The following is a 25,561-nucleotide window of genomic DNA, read 5'->3' on the forward strand; positions in this document are numbered from 1 at the left end:
CCTTTCGCAGCAATGCAGGCTGCTATTCTCCCATGGAGACGATCGTAGAGATGCTGGATGTAGTCCTGTGGAACGGCTTGCCATGCCATTTCCACCTGGCGCCTCAGTTGGACCAGCGTTCGTGCTGGACGTGCAAACCGCGTGAGACGACGCTTCATCCAGTCCCAAACATGCTCAATGGGGGACAGATCCGGAGATATTGCTGGCCAGGGTACTTGACTTACACCTTCTAGAGCACGTTGGGTGGCACGGGATACATGTGGACGTGCATTGTCCTGTTGGAACAGCAAGTTCCCTAGCCGGTCTAGGAATGGTAGAACGATGGGTTCGATGACGGTTTGGTTGTACCGTGCACTATTCAGTGTCCCCTCGACGATCACCAGAGGTGTACGGCCAGTGTAGGAGATCGCTCCCCACACCATGATGCCAGGTGTTGGCTCTGTGTGCCTCGGTCGTATGCAGTCCTGATTGTGGCGCTCACCTGCACGGCGCCAAACACGCATACGACCATCATTGGCACCAAGGCAGAAGCGACTCTCATCGTTGAAGACGACACGTCTCCATTCGTCCCTCCATTCACGCCTGTCGCGACACCACTGGAGGCGGGCTGCACGATGTTGGGGCGTGAGCGGAAGACGGCCTAACGGTGTGCGGGACCGTAGGCCAGCTTCATGGAGACGGTTGCGAATGGTCCTCGCCGATACCCCAGGAGCAACAGTGTCCCTAATTTACTGGGAAGTGGCGGTGCGGTCTCGTACGGCACTGCGTAGGATCCTACGGTCTTGGCGTGCATCCGTGCGTCGCTGCGGTCCGGTCCCAGGTCGACGAGCACGTGCACCTTCCGCCGACCACTGGCGACAACATCGATGTACTGTGGAGACCTCACGCCCCACGTGTTGAGCAATTCGGCGGTACGTCCACCCGGCCTTTCGCATGCCCACTATACGCCCTCGCTCAAAGTCCGTCAGCTGCACATACGGTTCACGTCCACACTGTCGCGGCATGCTACCAGTGTTAAAGACTGCGATGGCGCTCCGTATGCCACGGCAAACTGGCTGACACTGACGGCGGCGGTGCACAAATGCTGCGCAGCTAGCGCCATTCGACGGCCAACACCGCGGTTCCTGGTGTGTCCGCTGTGCCGTGCTTGTGATCATTGCTCGTACAGCCCTCTCGCAGTGTCCGGAGTAAGAATGGTGGGTATGACACACCGGTTTCAATGTGTTCTTTTTTCCATTTCCAGGAGTGTACCTTCTGGCGGCGAGGCTGCTGCTCGCTATTCCATTACAGCGGCGGACTTGGTGCTTCTGTGTACGATGTAGTCTCTTCCTGCATGACAGTCTTCAGCTCCTAAACTGAACTGAAAGCTACTCTCGGGCCCACTGCGTGTCGCGTATTTATTTAGTACAGTTCACTGGAGGTGAATGACTTCACGGTCATTGCCTCCTCTGTCACGTTGAAAAGCTTCTCGAAGAATCTTTTTAACGTCGGTCATTGGCTCTTGGAATGTAGGCGAGGGCCTTTGATCACATGTGACAATTGGGAAACACGTGAGCCGGTCGGGCGATGCCGTGACAGCTGAATCGACAGCTTCCGCTTATGTGGGGAGGGCGATGGCTTCTCCTGAATGTGCTGACTTCTCGGTCATTGACTCTTCTGCTCTGCCCACTGTTTGTCAGTGTGCAATTCTTCCAAACTAAACTAAGTTTTTCATTTATTTTCCAACCTCTACTTCACTTCACATTGATTTCACTAATTTATTTACCTATCTTAAGTACCACTCGACAATGGTGATGTGTGGCGTCTCTGCTGAAAGAGCGCAGTGCTGCTCATGTGTTTCGGACCTCACCCTTCATTGTACACTTTTGAAAATGGAGCCCCGCAGTAAACCATCCCCATGTGTTCACATGTTGACCCAGCGACATGGCCAACTACGATTGCAGTTGGCACGGGACCATCGGGATTCGATCATCGAGTAGCGGAAACGTGTCGGCTGTTTTGCTACACTAAGTCGATGGTCGTCGTCACAAATGCCATCGTCGAGGTGAATGGTGGCTCGAAACGTGCAGCGCGCCACGGATGCAGGCTAGTGTGACCAATTCTTACCATTGGAGATTCTCCTGCGCTTGCTCGGGACCTGTGGTGGTAATCGAAGACACGCTGACAGCTTCGAACCATCTACATCCCTTCATGCTTGATGTCTTCCCCGACGGCGGTGCCTTCTGCCGGCAGTATAATTGTCAAGGCCTCATAGCCAGAATTATTCTACAGTGATTTGTGAAGCATTATCGTAAACTCACGTTGATGTCTCGCCGACCAAATTCGCCTGATGTAAATCCTATGCAACCCATCTGGGTCTCTATTGGGCGCATCAGCGCTTATGGAAATCAGTGGCTCGGTTATTTGCTTGAGTTATATCGCCTTTCCGGAGACATGTAATGCTACATACCTCTACAAAGTTGAAACTTCCTGGCAGATTAGAACTGTGTGCCAGACCGAGACTCGAACTCGGGACCTTTGCCTTTCGCGGGCAAGTGCTCTACCATCTGAGCCACCCAAGCACGCGCTTGGGTAGCTCAGATGGTACAGCACTTGTCTGCGAAAGGCAAAAGTCACGAGTTCGAGTCTCGGTTCAGCACACCTAATCTGCCAGGAAGTTTCATATCAGCGCATACTCCGCTGCAGAGTGAAAATCTCATTCCTCTGCAAAGTTATTTACATACTGTCGGATCCCTGATACGGAGAATCGGTGACGTATTTCGTTCCAAGGACGGGCAAATAAGCTATTAAGCAGGTTGTTATAGTGTTTTGGCTCTTCAGTGTATACAAAAGATAGCCATTGGGTAAAATAATCCAAACAGAGGGATAACGTGCTTTGATTTCTGTACTGAAGTTGATAAATAGGGAAGATGTGATTTTTACTGTTTCATCATCTTTGGATGAAACTGCTCAGCTATCGTTCCGGAAGTCATGGCAAACAGTGTAACCTAGTATTTGTGATTCCCCCCTCTGACGTTTGTCAAGCTGTCAAGACCTCTGAATTCCTTGAAATGATTGTAAACATTGCAGCTTGTTTGTATGTAAACAATAGCGTCTTGGACGCACGATTGCAAATTGACCGTGATACAGGCTATTGCATGATGACCGACGATGGAATACCTGTTGCCACTTCTTCTACTACGGAGAACCACAGTTAAGTTGAAGTAGACAACGAAACTGTCGTTTGAGGCCAATAAATAATGCCTTGTGGCGAGGCAGCGGAACAGTTGGAAAAACTGATGGTTTACCCAGAAAGTCAGCCAGAAACAACTATGCGATCGTGCTGCTCTCAAACGTCATGTGAGTTTGAAAGAAAAGAAATGAACACAATATTTCAGCAAATAAATAAGATTAGACTATAGTAAGTATAGAGTGTAAGTGCCAAATATGTGTTTCTCGTGAGTGATAAAATACTGCAGAAGGTTTATACGTAGCAGCACATTTGCATTTAGTACACTGCATGACAGCTGCTAAGGAGTACAGACGTTGTTTGATGGAATCACAGGCCGTAGTGGAAGACATGAAACACAGTAAGCCCACGTGCGTCGCAGAGGTGCATTGGTACAGTAATTATAAAGAAACGTTGTATATATTTTACCTCTTGGGAAACCAGGATGACAGAAATAAATAACGTTCTTCTCTGACACAGGTCAGTCTTCAAACATACGGTTTGATTTTGGACTTTCAGTATGGAACACGATCTCATCGGCCATTAAAGCATATGTTTTACCTGTTATTCGTTCTGCGTACCAAACTGTTGAAAACTCTTTGGGGAATATTGTCCCGCTCAACGGAGCTTTCAGTACTTGCACGGTACAGGGAGAGGGTGTTTATTGAGGAAGACTTATGACAGGTGACTCCCAAACACGCCCTCTACGGTTTAGGTGCAGGGAGTATGCAAGCCATTCAGTAGATTTAGTATCTTCACTTCCTAGTGTGTACAACATCTCGGCGGTCCAGTGAGATTGGGCATTGTTGCCTATAAACAGGAAGTCAGGACCTACCGCAACGCAAAACAGACACACATGATTCAGAACGCCGCTGTGCTGTGCCTCACACAAATACACACATCAAAAAAAGTTTTGCATCATCACTGTTCCCAGATCTCCTGAAGATAGACGTTGACTGTGGATATTGCATCACAGACACAGTCCCTTTGACTGTTCAGAGATGTCACTAAACCCACCCAAAGATGTAAACAACCATGCATGAGCAGCGTGTATTGGACAGAGGGGGTCCGACAGCCGATCAGTTCCAGGAAGGAGGTACACGGCTCGTGTTGTCTGTAGTTCAACCGTGCCTAGATGATCAATACCGCGGTTCGATCGCGTCCGCATTTTTACTTTGTGCCAGGAAGGCCCTCAACAAGGAAAGTGTACAGGCGCCTCGGAATGAACCAAAGCGATGTTGTTCGGACATGGAGGAAATACAGAGAGACAGGAACTGTCGATGACATGCCTCGCTCAGGCTGCCCAAGGGCTACTGCAGTGGATGACCGCTGCCTACGGATTATGGCTCGGAGGAAACCTGACAGCAACGCCACCATGTTGAATAATGTTTTTCGTGCAGCCACAGGACGTAATGTTACGACTCAAGCTGTGCGCAATAGGCTGCACGATGCACAACTTCACTCCTGACGTCCACGGCGAACTCCATCTTTGCAACTGTGTCACCATGCAGCGCGGTACAGATGGGCCCAACAACTCCCTGAATGGACCGCCCAGGATTGGCATTACGTTCTCTGCACCGATGAGTGTCGCATATACCTTCAACCACACAATTGACGGAGATCTGTTTGGAGGCAACCCCGTCAGGCTGAACGCCTTAGATACACTGTCCAGCGAATCCAGTAAAATGGAGGTTCCCTGATATTTTGGGGTGGCATTATGTGAGACCGACGTACACCGCTGGTGGTCATGGAAGGCGCCATACGTGAATGGCATCCTCAGACTGATAGCACAACCATTTCGGCAGCATATTGGCGAGGCACATCTCGTGAATGACTTCCTTCAGGAAAACTACATTGCTCGACTAGAGTGGCCAGCATATTCTCCAGACACCTCAGCTGTCGAACTACACGCTGCGCTGGACATCAACAACACGATGAGGAAAATACACTGCCTAAAATTATGTCAACGACCAGGGCAGGTAGTGGATCGACATCGGCCAGGCAGAAGATACCGCTGGTGAACCTCCACAGCAGGCAGTAAATTAAGTTACATTTAACAGGAAGACTGCTGGAATCTTAGCCGTCTTAAATACGCATACATTGGTGCTGATGAGAATGTCCCAAAAGCGACAACCAGGATCAAACAAAGGAATGTAAACAGTGAAGTGAGGACTCAAGTTCGTGTCCAAGATCGGTGGGCGACGAACTTGGTAGCACTCGCAAGCAGCACCTCACACTGCAGCCACGCCCGCACGCCGCCAGCGGCTCCAGCCCGACGCTGCGTGACGGGGCCTCGCTTGCTGCTCAGCCCCAACTGACCGACTGGACTTCTTGGTCCGACCGCGAACGCACTGCTGGTGTGTCTCCCACTCACTGACTACTCTACACACGACGGCCCACAAATACTATCGGTCGCTCCAGAGATGGTACGACAGTGTGCTTTTCGATACGCGCTGTTTCTGCCGCTCACTGGCAAGTAAAGCAAGAAGTTAGTGACGCCAGTAGATGGAATAAGAAAACGAGGCGGCGCTACCGTAGTAGAAGATGACAAATGGGATGAACACAAGCTGTGCACGGCTCACCTATCGGACATACCTGCCATAGATACCTGTTTATGGACGACGTGACCTACCAACAACTGTGAGAGATCTACGCCATACCTCCGTTGAAGAGTGGGACTATTTCTACCAACAGTGTCTTCTTGAACTTGAGGACAGTATGGCACAACGAATATAGGCATACATCAGTGCAAGAGGACGTGCTACTGGGTATTAGAGGTGCCGGTGTGTACAGCAATCTGGACCACCACCTTTAAAAGGTCTCGCTGTATGATGGTACAACATGCAATGTTTGGTTTTCATGAGCAATAAAAAGGGCGGAAATGATGTTTATCTTGATCTCTGTTCGAATTTTCTGTACAGGTTACGGAACTCTCGTAACCGATGTGAAATAAAACTTTTCTTTTATGTGTGTATATGCCGTGGTGTTCAGCCAGTAGGATAATGCCTGCACACACCATAACCTCTGGACAAGACCGAAGATGTTCAGAAAATTCTGTTCTGTATAGCGTGTTCCCCTCTATGTCTCTCCACACTAATCATTGGCCAGAGTCACTTGCTACAGTGAAGCAGTAATCACTGTCGCTGGGCCCCAATCAACATAGCCCCTGCACCAACGGACTCTTTCTGCCCACACCATAACCTCTGGACAAGACCGATGATGTTCAGAAAATTCTGTCCTGTGTAGCGTGTTCCCCTCTATGTCTCTCCACACTAATCATTGGCCAGAGTCACTTGCTACAGTGAAGTGGTATTCACTGTCGCTGGACCCCAATCAACATACCCCTGCACCAACAGACTTTCTGCCCACACCATAACCTCTGGACAAGACAGATGATGTTCAGAAAATTCTGTCCTGTGTAGCGTGTTCCCCTCTATGTCTCTCCACACTAATCATTGGCCAGAGTCACTTGCTACAGTGAAGCGGTAATCACTGTCGCTGGGCCCCAATCAACATAGCCCCTGCACCAACGGACTCTTTCTGCCCACACCATAACCTCTGGACAAGACCGATGATGTTCAGAAAATTCTGTCCTGTGTAGCGTGTTCCCCTCTATGTCTCTCCACACTAATCATTGGCCAGAGTCACTTGCTACAGTGAAGCGGTAATCACTGTCGCTGGGCCCCAATCGACATAGCCCCTGCACCAACGGACTCTTCCTGCCCACACCATAACCTCTGGACAAGACCGATGATGTTCAGAAAATTCTGTCCTGTGTAGCGTGTTCCTCTCTATGTGTCTCCACACTAATCATTGGCCAGAGTCACTTGCTACAGTGAAGCGGTATTCACTGTCGCTGGCCCCAATCAACATAGCCCCTGCACCAACGGACTCTTCCTGCCCACACCATAACCTCTGGACAAGACCGATGATGTTCAGAAAATTCTGTCCTGTGTAGCGTGTTCCCCTCTATGTCTCTCCACACTAATCATTGGCCAGAGTCACTTGCTACAGTGAAGCGGTATTCACTGTCGCTGGTCCCAATCAACACAGCCCCTGCACCAACGGACTCTTTCTGCCCACACCATAACCTCTGGACAAGACCGATGATGTTCAGAAAATTCTGTCCTGTGTAGCGTGTTCCCCTCTATGTCTCTCCACACTAATCATTGGCCAGAGTCACTTGCTACAGTGAAGCGGTATTCACTGTCGCTGGTCCCAATCAACACAGCCCCTGCACCAACGGACTCTTTCTTCCCACACCATAACCTCTGGACAAGACCGATGATGTTCAGAAAATTCTGTCGTGTGTAGCGTGTTCCCCTCTATGTCTCTCCACACTAATAATTGGCCAGAGTCACTTGCTACAGTGAAGCGATATTCACTGTCGCTGGGCCCCAATCAACATAGCCCCTGCACCAACGGACTCTTTCTGCCCACACCATAACCTCTGGACAAGCCCGATGATGTTCAGAAAATTCTGTTCTGTGTAGCGTGTTCACCTCTATGTCTCTCCACACTAATCATTGGTCAGAGTCACTTGCTACAATGAAGCGGTTTTCACTGTCGCTGGGCCCCAATCAACATAGCCCCTGCACCAACGGACTCTTTGTGGACGATTGCATGGTTGAAGTGGGCCGCAGGCTTCCGGACATAAAAACCATCCTGATTTAATCGCCACGGAATGGTCCTGGCTGACATCTACTGGTAATGGCTGAAAGTTTTGCAGCCATCTGCCTAGGAGTTATCCTCTTGCAGTGAGGTGGTCCGTGTATGACCACCGACAGGCTTTCGCACGTTCTCCCTTTTATGATCGCCATATGACGCATTTGTTGCATCATGCTCTAAGCCAAAATCACAAAAATCTGCAGGTGGCCATATGTGCATGTGTGATTGCTCGTCATCAACTGGCTCGTCCACAATACTGAACACTGCTGTCCCGTGTCGTTGCTGGTCACGAGAAATGCTGTTTTTATGCTAACATAATGAAAGGAAAGGAGTTACTCAGCCCAAGCAAAGCATCAAAATCCCGTTCCAAGACCTGCGTGCATCCACAAAAGATAATGTTATGCGTGTGGTCCAACATCGACACCGTGATGTACTGAAACGTCCCCATTGGAAAATTAATGAATCACTGTGCTGGTAAACCTCTTATGTTATTTGATTTTCAAACAGCTGAACAAAACTGAACGTTTTCACACAATACTTTTAGCGCAGCACAATCTGACTTTCAATAATCCCTACAAAAGAATGGCCCTGACTAACAAGAACCTATACCTTTCACACATCACTTATCTCACAAAAATCTTCGTTACTCGAACAACTGCAATACATCGAGCGACACTACTGCCAGCTAAATAAAAGATTCAAACTACTGAAGGCACTAACTACTGATAGGCATAGTTAGCAAATGAAAGATTATGATAGAAAACAAACAATGTATTTACCTCATAATATATGTATCAGTTTATGACATTCAGTCTTACAAATTGCGTTTTTTCTGACGGACACAGGTCCAGATCGTCCGCTCTCAAAACTCCGCCATCTCTCTCCCCACATCCACCACTGCTGGCGGGTCACCTCCAACTAGACTAGGCCACTGCTTCTATGTTTCGATACAGTGTATCGATATGTGGAACTGTTTCAGTGTTTCGGAACGGCTGTGGTTCACTGTTTCGAAACAGTGGTGTTTCATTCCGCCCCTGTCTCGAATAACCGGGCCAGATTCGACCTCGAGCCAGACACAGAAACTGTATCGTTGTTTCAAAATAAGGCTGTTTCAGTCCACCTGCGCTTGGAACGGACTAATTGTATCGAAACAGTATGTTTCATTCCGCTCTGTGTCGGACGAGATTCGGTCTCGGCACAGATACTGAAACACAATACTTCATGAAACACTTTCAAGGGTGTCGAAATCTTTTTGACAAGCAATAGCATGAAGCTTAAGATATCCGAAAATAAAGCTTCGTTTCTAGCTGACTGTCCTATTATGAAATGGCGTAACATCTGCTTTATAAACACTAACCAAACAATAAAACAATGCACACTCAAAATAATAAATATGTGAAAATCATTCGATTAAATTATACTTTTTTTTATAACATATGCTTCTCTTTTCATGTACAGTAATCGTATTAAGAAACGCAAGTAAGCCTACAACAGTTTGAAAAAAAAAGGAGTAGAGTGACAGTTATTAGACACATACATAAATTTTATTTAGGTATAATTGCAAGCAATATGTTTGACATATCACTGATAGTGTAATGGTGAACGGGAAGGGCAGGGAAGCATAGAGACTTTATAGTAACGGTTCGAAACACCTTGAGCGACAAAATATTTTTCTGTTATATTTTGTTATTTATTCGAATTATTTGGCGTTATTTGTGAGTCTATAGTCACTGTGTCTATTATCCACAATGATTCCCTTTGCGTGCATGGACATTCGCAGGATGGGTATATTAGCCACACTAACGGAATGCGGGAATCCCAGTAGCATATCCGTTGTGTCTGCAGTTTGCTCCCACCTCCAGTTCCGTTCGTGGTGGTTCTTCTGTCTTCAGCTATGGCTGTCCTGAGCCAACTGAAAAGTATGAAAGTCCCACGACACGAAAGCAGCGCATTTGGCGCAGGAAATACGAAACTGCCAAGACGCCCAAGTCTCGAAATGATTACCGCTCTCGCACCTCATTTCTGTTTATATGGACATACTTATACAGTAGACATTCAAGATGATAAAATGTGTAGGTTTATTAGATTACAAAACACGAACTGTTTCACTGTTTCGAAACAGCGTATCGAAACATTGCGTTGTACTGTTTCATTTGTTTCGAAACAGTTACGTGTTTCAGTTTGCCCATCTCTACGTCCCAACTGCGCAACGCTACGCGCTGTTAACATCCAGCTGCCCAACACTGCAATAGCGAATATTACAACAATGCAAACCAGCCACAGACTGCACGCAGCTCAGCCAGTGATTTTCATACAGAGCGCTACGTGGCGTTACCAATATAAACACCTAAACAACCTACTTACAGTACTACGAATTGCTTCCCCAAGTGTAACCAACACTGCTGACATATATTGTCAACAACTGAGACGCCGGCAGGAGTGGCCGAGCGGTTCTAGGCGCTACAGTCTGGAACCGCGTGACCGCTACGGTCGCAGGTTCGAATCCTCCCTCGCGCATGGATTTGTGTAATGTCCTTAGGTTAGTTAGGTTTAATTAGTTCTAAGTTCTAGGGGACTGATGACAACAGATGTTAAGTCCCACAGCGCTCAGAGCCATTTTTGAACAACTGAGACGTCTTGCTGACGCACTCCAAGAAAAACTAGAAGGAACATAATGTGAAGTGATGCTATTCCATGATAACTCCCTCCCACGATTTGCTCGACTGAAAAAAAAAAATGCTATACAGGAGTTGAGTTGGGAAGTAATTCCGCACCCACCTCATTCACCTGATCTTGCGCCCCCAGATTTTCAACTTTTTATCGAACAACCTTCAAGGAAGTTCCCTTCCGGATGAAAATCAGCTAAGAACATGGCTGCAAAAGTTGTTCTCCTCGAAACCCCGTGATTTATACAGTCGCGGAATCGAAAAATTGCCCCATCGTTGGCAGACTGTTGTAAACACGGAAGAATTGATGACTAAAGTCTCTGGTATTCTCTGGTATGTGTACCGGTTGTGTTTCTTAAAATAATGGAAAAAGACTATGAATTTATGCTCAAACCCAATAATTCAAACTTGGAGAATTTGTTTTTCGCTCACTCTATGGTTTTTAACGTTGTTCTTGGCCATTCACGTATGCCGATTTTTTAAAATCGTATACACATAAGTGCGTCTGAATAAATGAAACTTGACTGAAAGGGATAGATTAATAAGGACACTGTCTTTGTGAACTATTTTCCCTGAGCTGTGTTGTACACAGCAACGGAACGGAACACAACAAAACAGATCAGCCGTCCAGCCGAAACTCAACAGCCGCACGGCAAGTCGCAAAATGTCCGCAGAGGGAGACCCGAATTACAGGCTGAATAAATTCGGCCGCGCGCGTACGAAGTGCGTGGCGGAGGGGGGCTTAGCCGTCAAACGCAGTGCGCCTTTAATTACCCACGCTCCATTTACGTTCTGCTCGGCTGGAAAATTACCCTCCTTTCGAAAACTTCGCTCCCCTTTTTTTTCTGAACGCAGTCCCTTTGTTTCTGAAGCGCCGGCCGTGCGGGAGCTGGAATATAGCATCAAATATCGCTCCCTTTCATCCGGAAATGGGAATTCATCCTTTTTACGTTGCCATGACTAATAATATTGGAATAACCTTATTTCTCTTTTGTGTTTCTCCCTTCTGTATTTTTACATGCGACTATACAATACGATTCGAGTTTCCTGATACAGGTTAGCAAAATTCGAACGCTTGCAGTTTCAAACTTTATTTCACTCTTCAAAAGAGTATTTCGCACAGCAACTACAACTGCAATTTTTTTTCTGCTTCGATCCTGTACGTAACAATTTTGTCTACTGTGCCAATCTATCGATGTCAAGAGTATCACTTTCGTCGAGCGATATCTGTATTTTAATTTTTATTTATGACACTAAGGTGTCCTTATTTACCATTCCTGATTCAAAACGCTGTAGGAAAAGAACCACCGCCCAGAATGACGTCAAATTTGAACAGCGTTGTTTCATTTACGCAGGGGGAAACTCCATGAACAAAAAGAAAGTTCAACGAAAACCTTACAAACAGATGAAGCTGTAAGCATCTTAACGTGAATGGAGTCGGTTGTCACTGTGGAATCGCAATACGTTTGCTATGGTCTGTGGTTTGATTTGCACATTATAACATCCGTTCTGTTTCATGTGCATGGCCGGCCGTTGTGACCGAGCGGTTCTAGGCGCTTCGGTCCGGAACCGCGCTACTGCTACGGTCGCAGGTTCGAATCCTGAACCGGGCATGGATGTGTGTGCAGTCCTTAGGTTAGTCAGGTTTAACCAGTTCTAAGTCTAGGGGAGTGATAACCTCAGGTGTTGTCCCATAGTGCTCAGAGGCATTTGAGCCATTTTTTCATGTGCATGACTCCACAAGCTCGGAGATCAATAGCCGCGCGGAGTGGCCACGTGGTTTGGAGCGTCATGTAACGGATTGCGCGGCGCCTCCCTCCGGAGGTTCGAGTCCTCCCTCGGGCATGGGTGTGTGTGTTGTTCTTAGCATAAGATAGTTTTAGCGGTGTGTAAGTCTAGGTACCGATCACTTCAGCAGCTTGATCCCTTAAGAAATCATACAGATGTGATAATTTTTGGAGGTCAACAGTTAGGGCACTGTTGTTTACACTGAAAAGCTGAAGAAACAGGTACACCTGCCCAGTATCGTGTAGGGCCTCCAAAGGCACGCAGAAGTGCCGCAACATGACGTGGCATGGACTCGACTAATGTCTGAACTATTGCTGGACGGAATTGACATCATGAATGCGGTAGAGCTGTCGGTAAATCCGTAAGAGTACGAGGGGTTGGACACATTGCAAGGCATGCTAGATTTCTCAACAATGTTCATGTGTCAGGAGTTCGGTGGCCGGCGGAAATGTTTAAACTCAGAATAGTGTTCCTGGAGCAATTCTGGACGTATGGGGTGTCGCATTGTCGTGCTGGAATAGCCCAAATCCGTCGGAATGCACAATGAACATGTATGGATCACAGTGATCAGAACAGGATGCTTACGTACTTGTCACATGTCAGAGGCGTATCATGAGTTACATATAACTCAAACTGCGCCATTACAGAGCCTCCATCAACTTGAACAGTCCCCTGCTGACATGCAGGATCCATGGATTCATGAGTCTGTCTCCGTACCCGAAAACGTCCATCCGGTCGATACAATTCGAAACTAGCCTCATCCGACCAGGCAACATGTTTCCAGTCGTCAACAGTCCAACGTCGGTGTGACGGGACCAGGCGAGGCGTAAAGCTTTGTGTCGCGCCGTCATCAAGCGTACACGAGTGAGCCACTGTCTATGACGTTTCGTTGAATGGTTCGCACATTGACACTTGTTGACGGCGCAGAATTGTAATCTGCAGCAATTTGCGGAAGGGTTGCAATTCTGTCACGTTGAACGATTCTCTTCACTCCTCGGTGGTTCCATTCTTGCAGGATCTTCTTCCGGCAGCAGCGATGTCGGAGATTTGATGTTTTACCGGATTCCTGATATTGACGGTATACTCGTGAAATCCGCACGGGAAAATCTCCCACTTCAAAGTTTCTCTGGCAATGCTGTGTCCGATCGCTTGTGCCCCGACTCTAACACCACGTTGAAACTCACTCAAATCTTGATAACTTGCCATCGTAGTAGCAGTAACTCATGTAACAACTGCGCCAGACCTTTCTTGTCTTACGTAGGCGTGGCCGTCCGCAGCGCGGTATTTTGCCCGTTTACATATCTCTATATTATTAATAAGCATGTCTATGCCAGTTTATTTTGTGCTTACAAGGTTTCCATAGTAAAGTTGCAGTTTCATAACGCTGTAGTAAGAGAACTATCCGTCAGAATAACATTAAATTTGAACAGTATTACTTCAAGACGCATGTATAAAAGGTAATGGAAGAAATAGCAAATTTAACAAAAATCTTACGAATAGATACGGCTGTAAGCGCCTTAACGTAAGTGACGTCGCTTATGACTGATGAATCGCAATACGGCGGCTTGCACCTTACAGCATGTGTAATGTTTCAGTTGTGGGAGTTTATAGATGGACAGGCCGTTTTGTATTATAACGTAATAGGGGAGAGAGAGTCACTGAAATGGTAGAGGATTTGAACTGGCCATCATTTACACAAAGGCGTTTTTCATTGCAGTGCAATATTCTCACGAAATTCTCCTCCAGCTTGAACAGTCCCCTGCTGACATGCAGGATCCTATATAGGGAGAAAGGATCAACATGATAAAATACGGGAAATTGTCCTTTCCGTGTGCTGTACGAGACTGGAATAACAGAGAACAGTGAAGGCGGTTACACCGATCATCTGCCAGGTACATAAATGTGATTTGCAGAGCATCCATGCAGATGTAGATGTAGGGGCCTTACAATCGTTTGTTTGGCTCTGACGTACAGTCTGCCATGCAAGGCATGCTGACAAAGTAGGCTCGAACAAAAGACAGCTGTCATGCAGTGGAGACTACACGTTGGGGCCCGCAAAACTGTTTATTGCCGCTGACACATAGGCTATCCTCCAAACCAGGTTAAGTTAGCAGACCATCAACCAAAATTGGGAATGGAAACGCTTTTGCCGATGTCACCGCTTCTATTGGAGCTAGGAGGTTATAAACCCCACAGAGATAATATTTAAGAGCCCTTTCCTGGTATCTTATTACTGTTTTTCTCAGAATTTCCGATGTCTTACATTGCTGAACATAATTTTTAAGCCAGCAGATCCTATGAACTATCTCGTGTTGTTACCCCTGAGATTTTTTCAAGCTTCCCCCCCCCCCTCCCAAAGCCCTCCCCCTCCTCCTCCCCCCAAGTAGGGATTTGTTAACTATGGCCGTCCGCGGTGCTCTCACGGTTCTAGGCGCGCAGTCCAGAACCGCGCGACTGCTACGGTCGCAGGTTCCTCTGGCATGGTTGTGTGTGATGTCCTTAGGTTAGTTAGGTTTAAGTAGTTCTAAGTTCTAGGGGACTGATGACCACAGCAGTTGAGTCCCATAGTGCTCAGAGCCATTTGAACCATGATGCTTATATGTAATTTCATATTCATGTTCGCCGCTCTTGGAGTGAAATCAGTGTCTGATGTGATGCGCGTGTTCCCCACAAACCCTCGTGTTCAACAGGCGCTGCGTACCGTTTCTGTGGCGGTAAAGGCGCAGCATGAAGTGGAGCGCGCAAGAGGGGAGAGAGAGAAAAGCCGCAGAGAGAGGCACAGCAACAAAACACGCGCTTCCGGCCGGAGCGAACGCGCAATTATCCGATAAACATCGCGCCTCGCTAATTACTGTGCTCTGGCCTTCTCCGGCTAACAAAATATCACTCTCGTCGTCAAAAGGGGCCTTTTGCAGTACCCTCGGCTTTGTAAAAACTTCTCCTCGTCCTCAAACAGGCCACAGGGCGTCTGCCTCATTACTCAGAATGCCCCCTGTAGGTGGCAGGTCCGTCGTATTTCCCCCCCCCCCCCCCCCATATCCCCCGAATTGGGACTAACCATTCCTAGGAAGCCGTGCTCCACTCCTCACCCCTCCTCCTTTCAGACAAGTTAATAAAACGCGCTTACTTCCCATTTCACCCCCCCCCCCCCCACCAGTCATCTGCAATAGCCGTCGGCTTCAGCGGAAAGTGCTACAGCCCACCCTCCAAAATAACCCTTAATTAAATTTAATTCTCCCGCTCTCTGCTCGTTTTTTTTTCCCCTTTCGTTTACAAAAAGATTAGCTGCAGGCGTAATTATTATTACTCAGTCGCCATCCGCAAAAAGGGGCTTTCGTTTTGAAAACTTGACTCGGCCACTCTGCTACTTAAAAAATGCTCTTGAAAGTTTACGGCAGAAAGCCGGTTTTATTTGATAAATTAGCTGATAATATGCCCATACCACTTATTAACAAAGCCAAATTAAATTAGCTACCTACGTTGCTTGATTTTTAATACTCTACTCGTCTTAAGCTTTTTTCCCCTCCAATCTGACTGGTTTATGCGGCTCGCCATGAATTACTCGCCGGTGGCAACCTCTTCATCTCAGACAGCACAAGATCTCAAATCGACCTTCCCTCCAGACAGTCCTAACAAAATGTATATTTTATACAGTTTAATGTACAAATAAACAAAACAGGCTAGGGCCGCAGTCATATACCTCTGCAAACCTATTTTTAACTAAAGAAACTGTTAGTACGTATTGAAATTTTTTTTTTGATAGTTGTTGGAATATAGTCGAATTAAGTCGGGTGAGGCAGAGGGAATTAGATTAGGAAATGGGACACTTAAAAGTAGTAAAGGAGTTCTGCTATTTGAGGAGCAAAATAACTGATGATGGTCGAAGTGGAGAGGATATAAAACGTAGACTGGCAATGGCAAGGAAAGCGTTTTTGAGGAAGAGAAATTTGTTAACATCGAGTATAGATTTAAGTGTCAGGAAGTCATTTCTGAAAGTATTTGTATGGAGTGTAGCCATGTATGGAAGTGAAACATGGACGATAAATAGTTTGGACAAGAAGAGAATAGAAGCTTTCGAAATGTGGTGCTACAGAAGAATGCTGAAGATTAGATGGGTAGATCACATAGCTAATGAGGAAGTATTGAATAGGATTGGGGAGAAGTTTGTGGCACAACTTGACCAGAAGAAGGGACCGGTTGGTAGGACATGTTCTGAGGCATCAAGGGATCACCAATTTAGTATTAGAGGGCAGTGTGGAGGGTAAAAATCGTAGAGGGAGGCCAAGAGATGAATACACTAAGCAGATTCAGAGGGATGTAAGTTGCAGTAGGTACTGGGAGATGAAGAAACTTGCATAGGATAGAGTAGCATGGAGAGCTGCATCAAACCAGTCTCAGCACTGAAGACCACAACAACACCAACAACAGTTGCTTTCATACGTTTTCCTGAAAAATTTAGCACCAGTCAGGAGTAAAAGGTGTAAATAAAAGCAAAGTAAGGTTACCTCCCTTTCTCCAGGCAATAATGGAACGTTTCCAAGTGGAAAGAGGTAAGCTTGTGTGAGTGAATTCCCATCTAGTTTCCTTATTTAATTGCTTATGAAATGTAATTTTATTGGAAACATGATGGTATGGGGTTTGCTTTACGAAAAATAGTCAAAGCTTAGGGTTTTTGCGGTTTTATTTCTGCGCCTTTTATGGCAAAGCTGCGTAGCTATCCAGTTTGTAAACTGCAAATACCTCACAGTAATACGACACTGATTCAAAGTATCATCAATGCTTCAGTGTATCGATAAAAACATTTTATTTGGGATTTCTACTGTTGAAACGGTATTTTCGTATGCTACTGCTTTTCTGTTTGCTGTTACTCCTCCCGAACAGGCCATGAAGGGCCAGTGGTACCGCCCGACCGCCGTGTCATCCTCAGCACACAGGCGCCACTGGATGCGGACATGCAGGGTCATGTGGTGAGCACACCGCTCTCCCGGCCGTATGTCAACTTCCGAGACCGCAGCCGCTACTTCTGAGTCAAGTAGCTCCTCAGTTTGCCTCACAAGGGCTGAGTGCACCCCGCTTGCCAACAGCGCTCGGCAGACCGGACGGTCACCCATCCGAGTGCTAGCCCAGCCCGACAGCACTTAACTTCGGTGGTCTGACGGGAACCTGTGTTACTACCGCGGCAAGGCCGTTGGCCCGTTTGCAATTAAATCAGTGCGAAAGCAACAAAAGTTAACCTTTAATTTTGAATGCTATTCTTGTAGTGGGAGTTTTGAGAATCCGTTATCACGAAACAAAATTCTTAATTTCGCAACACAAAGCACCTTCGAAGTAAAGGTCAATAAAGATTAAAAAATGCAGTGCAGAAAATGGTCGCATCTTGTTATCATCCACGGAAGAAAATGCAGATAAATACACATTGGCCGAGACACTGGAATGTGAAGTCCGCTTGGTGCAGCCAACACAAATCGACGTTGACATATCAGGTCGAATTTTCCTTTCCACAAACGTTTGATGAATTAGCTGAAATTGTTCGCATTAAACTTTGTTCAATTAATAGTACAGAGATACACGTTACATCTGATAGCTATTTGACGTCTTCAGTCAAGGATCCTTGAACAACCAATTACAGAAGCCCTACAACCTTGACCTACAGGTTTTTAGAGAAGCCTTAAGAATTATGATTTTAAGGAGTCTTTGGTACAGTTCTCAGCCGATTATTTAGAGAACTGTCTTTTGATATTTTAAAAACGAAGAAATTCTTTACAACCCTTGGGAGTCAGTGCTACACTAACCAAATAAAGGAAAAAGAATGCAAAGACTGGAAATAATTATTATAAATGTCACCATGAAGAAGTGGACACACGATTCATGAGTCGTGTCAGCAAAGTGCATCAAGCTTCAAACATTATAGTAAAAGCCTTCCATACTGATGTTTTAGTAGTTTTGCTGGCCAATAGCATCATTTTTCTGAACCTGAAATATCGTTGGAGGTTCAGCAGTTAAGACAAAAAATAATTAAGACCTTCACTGCATAGACCTTGATTGCAAAGAATTAACATCAAAGCAGGGGTAGCGACTGTGTCGCAGTCCCAGGGTACAATTACGCTGCAGCTTTCTACCCTGACGGAAAAAAAAATCGCAACAACAAAAAGGAGTTGTGCGATATATCTACATCCACATCTACATTTATACTCCGCAACCCACCCAACAGTGTGTGGCGGAGGGTACTTTACGTGCCACTGTCATTATCTCCCTTTCCTGTCGCGTATGGTTCGCGGGAAGAACGACTGTCTGAAAGCCTCCGTGCGCGCTCGAATCCCTCTAATTTTACATTCGTGATCTCCTCGGGAGGTATAAGTAGGGGGAAGCAATATATTCGGTACCTCATCCAGAAACGCACCCTCTCGAAACCTTGACTGCGAGCTACACCGCGATGCAGAGTCTGCCACTTGAGTTTGCTAAACATCTCCATAACAGCTATCACTGTTACCAAATAACCCTGTAACGAAACGCGCCGCTCTTCTTTGCATCTTCTCTATCTCCTCCGTCAACCCGACCTGGTACGGATCCAACACTGATGAGCAATACTCAAGTATAGGCCGAACGAGTGTTTTGTAAGCCACCCCCTTTGTTGATGTACTACATTTCTGAGGACTCTCCCAATGAATCTCAAACTGGCACCCGCCTAACCAACAATTAATTTTATATGATCATTCCACTTCAAATCGTTCCGCACGCATACTCCCAGATATTTTACAGAAGTAACTGCTACCAGTTTTTGTTCCGCTATCATACAATCTTACAATGAAGGATCCTTCTTTCTATGTATTCTCAATACATTACATTTGTCTATGTTAAGGGTCAGTTGCCACTCCCTGCACCAAGTGCCTATCTGCTGCACATCTTCCTGCATTTCGCTACAATTTTCTAATGCTGCAACTTCTCTGTATACTACAGCATCATCCGCGAAAAGCCGCATGGAACTTCCGACACTATCTACTAGGTCATTGTGAAAAGCAATGGTCCCATAACACTCCCCTGTGGCACGCCTTGGTTACTTTAACGTCTGTAGACGTCTCTCCATTGAGAACAACATGCCGTGTTCTGTTTGCTAAAAACTCCAATCCGGCCACATAGCTGGTCTGATATTCCGTAGGCTCTTACTTTGTTTATCAGGCGACAGTACGGAAGTGTATCGAACGCCTTCCGGGAGACATGGAAAATAGCATCTACCTGGGAGCCTGTATCTAATATTTTCTGGGTCTCATGAACAAATAAAGCGAGTTGGGTGTCACACGATCGCTGTTTCCGGAATCCATGTTGATTCCTACGGAGTAGATTCTGGGTTTCCAGAAATGACATGATACGCGAGGAGAAAACATGTTCTAAAATTGTACAACAGATCGATGTCAGATACATTGGTCTATAGTTTTGGGCATCTGCTCGACGAGCCTTCTTGATAACGAACTACCCTGGATCTTTTCCAATCATTTGGAACCTTCCGTTCCTCTAGAGATTGCGGTATGTTTGTACGCTAGTTTCTACAACTGAAATATGATATCTATCCAGATTTCGCGCCAGTCGCATCAGAGTGAGACTGAAAATCAGGTTTTTCTTCAAATACACACTGTTAGCTTTGTGAGTGTGAGGCAGTTTGAGATTGGATGTAACGAGTTGGTGTTAGCCAATAATGTCTTCAAGGGGACGAAGATTTTATCATCAATACACTAATGAGATTAACAAGGTCGTTTGATGGGGGCCACTACAAGCTGGATGTTTGTCCCGATATACTGCACAACGACTTGGCAGGAATGTAGTCATTGCTGGTAGCGGTGGTCACGAGAATGTACGGTCTCAAGAAGACGGCGTTCTGGACGGCCACGTTCCACTATGGAGAGGGAAGAGCATGGTATTCAGTGACGGCTCTGCCTCATCGTACTGCATCTGCAGCAGTTCGAGCCAGACGCGGTGTAGCGTGCATTCCATTCACCCCCACACTACCATCATTTGCGACTTCAGTCGTGTCAAAGAAAAAGAAAATGGTTGAAATGGCTCTGAGCACTACGGGACAACATATGAGGTCATCAGTCCCCTAGAACATAGAATTACTTAAACCTAACTAACCTAAGGACGTCACGCACATCCATGCCCGAGACAGGATTCAAACCTTCGACCGAAGCGGTCGCGCGGTTCCAGACTGAAGCGCCTAGAACCGCTCGGCCACAGCGCCCGGTTCAGTGGTGTCAAGCGAGAGCCTGCTGTGGACATCTGATGTGTTTTCTGATGAAAGCTGGTACTGCCTCGGTGCCAGTGATGGCTAGAAATCTACTCTGTAGGAATCAGCATGGGTTTCGAAAAAGACGGTCGTGTGAAACCCAGCTAGCGCTATTCGTCCACGAGTCTCAGAGGGCCATAGACACGGGTTCACAGGTAGATGCCGTGTTTCTTGACTTCCGCAAGGCGTTTGATACAGTTCCCCACAGTCGTTTAATGAACAAAGTAAGAGCATACGGACTATCAGACCAATTGTGTGATTGGACTGAGGAGTTCCTAGATAACAGAACGGAGCATGTCATTCTCAATGGAGAGAAGTCTTCCGAAGTAAGAGTGATTTCAGGTGTGCCGCAGGGGAGTGTCATAGACCGTTGCTATTCACAATATACATAAATGACCTGGTGGATGACATCGCAAGTTCACTGAGGCTTTTTGCAGATGATGCTGTGGTGTATCGAGAGGTTGCAACAATGAAAAATTGAACTGAAATGCAGGAGGATCTGCAGCGAATTGACGCATGGTGCAGGGAATGGCAATTTAATCTCAATGTAGACAAGTGTAATGTGCTGCAAATACATAAAGAGATCCTCTGTCATTTAGCTATAATATAGCAGGTCAGCAACTGGAAGCGGTTAATTCCATAAATTATCTGGGAGTAGGCATTAGGAGTGATTTAAAATGGAATGATCATATAAAGTTGATCGTCGGTAAAGCAGATGCCAGACTGAGATTCATTGGAAGAATCCTAAGGAAATGCAATCCGAAAACAAAGGAAGTAGGTTACAGTACGCTTGTTCGGCCACTGCTTGAATACTGCTCACCAGTGTGGGATCCGTACCAGATAGGGTTGGTAGATTAGATAGAGAAGATCCAACGGAGAGCAGCGCGCTTCGTTACAGGATCATTTAGTAATCACGAAAGCGTCGTGGAGATGACAGATAAACTACAGTGGAAGACTCTGCAGGAGAGAACCTCAGTAGCTCGGTACGGGCTTTTGTTGAAGTTTCGAGAACATACCTTCACCGAAGAGTCAAGCAGTATATTGCTCCCTCCTACGTATATCTCGCGAAGAGACCATGAGGATAAAATCAGAGGCATTAGAGCCCACACAGAGGCATACCGACAACCTTCCTTTCCACGAACAATACGAAACTGGAATAGAAGTGAAAACTGATAGAAGTACTCAAAATACCCTCCCCCACACACTGTCAGGTGGCTTGCGGACTATGTATGTGGATGTAGATGTGTTGGTTAGGAGGGCAGTTGAGGACCTGAAACCAACCTTTCAGCGAGCTAGACGCACAGGACCTATATCTGAAACTATGATCTCGGGTGCAATTTCCTATGAGATCAGCAGCATTCTCTTACTTATGCCACACAGCCTGACTGCAAATGTGTACATCACTCTTGTGATTTCACGTGTTGTGCTGCCATTCATGGACAGCAATCCAGGGGGTTACCGCTGGTGGTGCCGGCAGATGCAGGCAGTTATTCTTCGACTGTCGAACGCACACCGTCTAACATGACAAGTCGGACCTCCGTCCTTTGATAAAAGTCCGATCGTAGCCTATCGCGATTGCGGTTTATCGTATCGCGACATTGCTGCTCGCCTTGGTCGAGATACAATGTCTGTTAGCAGAATATGGAATCGGCGGGTTCAGGAGGGTATTACGGAACGCCGTGCTGGATCCCGGCGGCCTCGTATCACTAGCAGTCGAGATGACAGGCATCTTATCCGCACGGCTGTAACGGATCGTGCAGCCACGTCTCGATCCCTGAGTCAACGGATGGGGACGTTTGCAAGACAACAACCATCTGCACGATCAGTTCGACGACGTTTGCAGCAGCACGGACTATCAGCTCGGAGACCGTGGCTGCGGTTACCCTAGACGCTGCATCACAGACAGGACCGCCTGCGATGGTGTACTCGACGACGAACCTGGGTGCACGAATCGCAAAACGTGATTTTTTCGGATGAGTCCAGGTACTGTTTACAGCATCACGATGGTCGCATCCGTGTTTGGCGACATCGCGGTGAACGCACATTGGAAGCGTGTATCCGTCATCGTCACACTGGCGTATCACCCGGCGTGGTGGTATTGGGTTCCATTGGTTACACGTCTCGGTCACCTCTTGTAACGTCCACCGTTCAAAGTGCCGTCAAACCGACCATTTCAGATGTGTTAAAACCCGTGGCTCTACTCTTCATTCGATCTCTGTGAAACCCTACATTTCAGCAGCATAATACACGACTGCATGTTGCAGGTCCTGTACGGGCCTTTCTGGATACTGCTCCCCTGGCCAGCACATTCTCCAGATGTCTCACCAACATAAAACGTCTTGTCAATGGTGGCCGAGCAAGTGGCTCGTCACAATACGCCAGTCACTACTCTTGATAAACTGTGGTATCGTGTTGAAGCTGCATGGGCAACTGTACCTGTGCACGCCATCCAAGCTCTGATGGACTCAATGCCCAGGCGTATCAAGGCCGTTATTACGGCCAGATGTGGTTCTTCTGGGTACTGATTGCTCAGGCTCTATGCAACCAAATTGCGTGAAAATGTGATCACAAGTCAGTATAATATATTTGTCCAAGGAATACCCGTTTATAATCTGCATTTCTTCTTGGTGTAGCAATTTTAATGGCCAGTATTGTATAGGTGTGTGTGATGTCTTATGGGACGTAACTGCCAAGGTCATCAGTCCCGAAGCTTACATACTACTTAACCTAAATTATCCTAAGGACAAACACACACACACACACCCATGCCCGAGGGAGGACTCGAACCTCCGCCGGGACCAGCCGCACAGTCCATGACTGCAGCGCCTCAGACCGCTCGGCTAATCCTACGCGGCAGTATTGTATAGGCACAGGTACAGACGCGGCAGTATCGCATACACAACGTATAAAAGGGAAATGCCCTGCCGGAGCTGTCATTTGTTCTCAAATGACTCACGTGAAACGATTTCCGACGTCATTAACGCAACACGGCGGGAATTAACAGATTCTGAACGCGGAATGGTACTTGGAACTACACGCATGGGACATTCCGCCTCGGAAATCGATAGGGAATTCAGTGTTACGAGCTTCACAGCGTCAAGGGTGTGCCGAGAATGCCAAGTTTCGGGACTTACCTCTCACCACGGACAACGCAGCTTCCGACGGTCATCACTTAACAACCAAGAGTTGTCAGTGCTAACAGAGAAGCAACACTGCTTGTTATAACCGCAGAAATCGCTGTGGGACGTACGACGAATGAATCAGTTTGGGCAGTGTGACGAAATTTGGGCCCAGACGACCAACACAAATGCCTTTCCTAATTGCATGACATCGCCTGCAGCGCCAGTCCTGGGCTCGTGACCGTATCTGTTGGACTCTGGACGACTGGAAAACCGTGGCCTGGTCAGATGAGTCCCGATTTCAGTTGGTTAGAGGGTTCGAGTGCGGCGCAGACTCCATGAAACCAGAGGGATAGGCAGATTAAAACTGTGTGCCGGACCAAGACTCGAATTCGGGACCTTTGCCTTTCGCGGACAAGTACTCTACCGTCTGCCAGTTTCTCAGGAGAGCTTCCGTGAAGTTCAGAAGCTAGGGGACGAGCTATTGTGAAAATTGAAGCTGTGAGGGCCGGTCGCAAGTCGTGCTTGGGTGGCTCAATTGGTAGAGCACTTGCCTGCGAAAGGCAAAGGTCCCGAGTTCCACTCTCGCGCATGCTCCGCTACAGAGTGAGAATTTCATCATGGGCCTAGGTTGTCAACAAGACTGAAACGCCCGCTAAACCCGCTGGGCAGAACAGGTGATTAGGATTTTGCAAAGGGCCAAATAAGGCTGGGGTCAGTTTCACCTTAAAATTGTAATTTGTCGTAATTTAATAACACCTTTACAACTTCGAGTTTCTAACTCCAAGTCTTTCACGGCTGAAGGCCTCCAAACAGGAAATCTTAAAACCAACAAGGTAAATTTCAAGTAACTGAAAACACGCAGTTACAATTACAAATAAAATAATTAAAACATATATTTCACAGCTAGGCTGAAAGCCTCAAGGCAAGGGTGGACAAACAAACATAAACAAGATGCAATACAAACGGCTGAAGGCCCACAATAAAACGAAACTTCCTGGAAGATTAAAACTGTGTGCCGGACCGAGACTCGAACTCGGGACTTTTGCCTTTCGCGGGCAAGTGCTCTACCGACTGAGCTACCCAAGCACGACTCACGCCCACAAAAAGCTTCATTGTGTACTCAGATTGTTGTTCCCGAACCGGCATCTTAGAGCACCTTCATGGTACAGTAACCCACTTAATATGGACGGGAAAACAACATGAATCCAAATAAGCTAAGTATCGACGGTATAAATAGCGGTAACGAAGGGTGGACGAGATAGAGAGAGAGGTGGGGGCGGAAAGGGGGAAGGCAGAAAATCGAGTGGTCGCGGACCGCTCCAGTGTACTTGCTGGAAAGGTAAATAACAAGAAGCCTCTAATTACAAGTCCCGGAAAAGCATTTTTATCTGAAAAGAACTGCTTTGTGTAACAACGTTGTGTACCCTGGTGGGTAAAAATGTTTTTTTCCAGTAATTTATTTTTCGAGTCAGCAGGTTTCCTTTTAAAAACTTTTCTACGGCGTCCGTTAAATAAAAATTCGTTTGATGTTGAAATAAACTTTTTTATGGAAGATAAACACAGGCTGTTACCGAATGCTGAGCCTGTTACGTTATCGCGAATGCACGGTACCCAAATGGAGTATAATTACCACAATCTTGCCGCGAGAATGGGCATATGTCCAGGTGCCGCTTCCAACATACCATCCCAATCAGTATGCGACAACATGGAAAAAAGTAAGTGTATTTTATATATAGGTAGTCATAATTCTTAGCTACTTAACTGTCTTTGGGAGGACATAATTACAAAGAACATATTCCGTACTTCTCTTTCTCTCTTCCTTATTGCTCGTTGA

At 46.7% G+C, this 25,561-nt stretch overlaps 1 protein-coding gene and 1 pseudogene across 1 annotated transcript in view; one reads left to right on the top strand and one right to left on the bottom strand.

Annotated features, from left to right (window-relative positions):
- The window catches only part of LOC126295328 (adenylate cyclase type 6), a 2,630,635-nt gene that overhangs the window by 1,565,692 nt on the left and 1,039,382 nt on the right, over positions 1-25,561 (top strand). The window lies entirely within an intron of this gene.
- LOC126295566 (5S ribosomal RNA) lies at positions 17,406-17,523 on the bottom strand (annotated as a pseudogene).

This window comes from Schistocerca gregaria, chromosome 11 (genome assembly GCF_023897955.1).
Source record: "Schistocerca gregaria isolate iqSchGreg1 chromosome 11, iqSchGreg1.2, whole genome shotgun sequence".
NCBI lineage: Eukaryota > Metazoa > Arthropoda > Insecta > Orthoptera > Acrididae > Schistocerca > Schistocerca gregaria.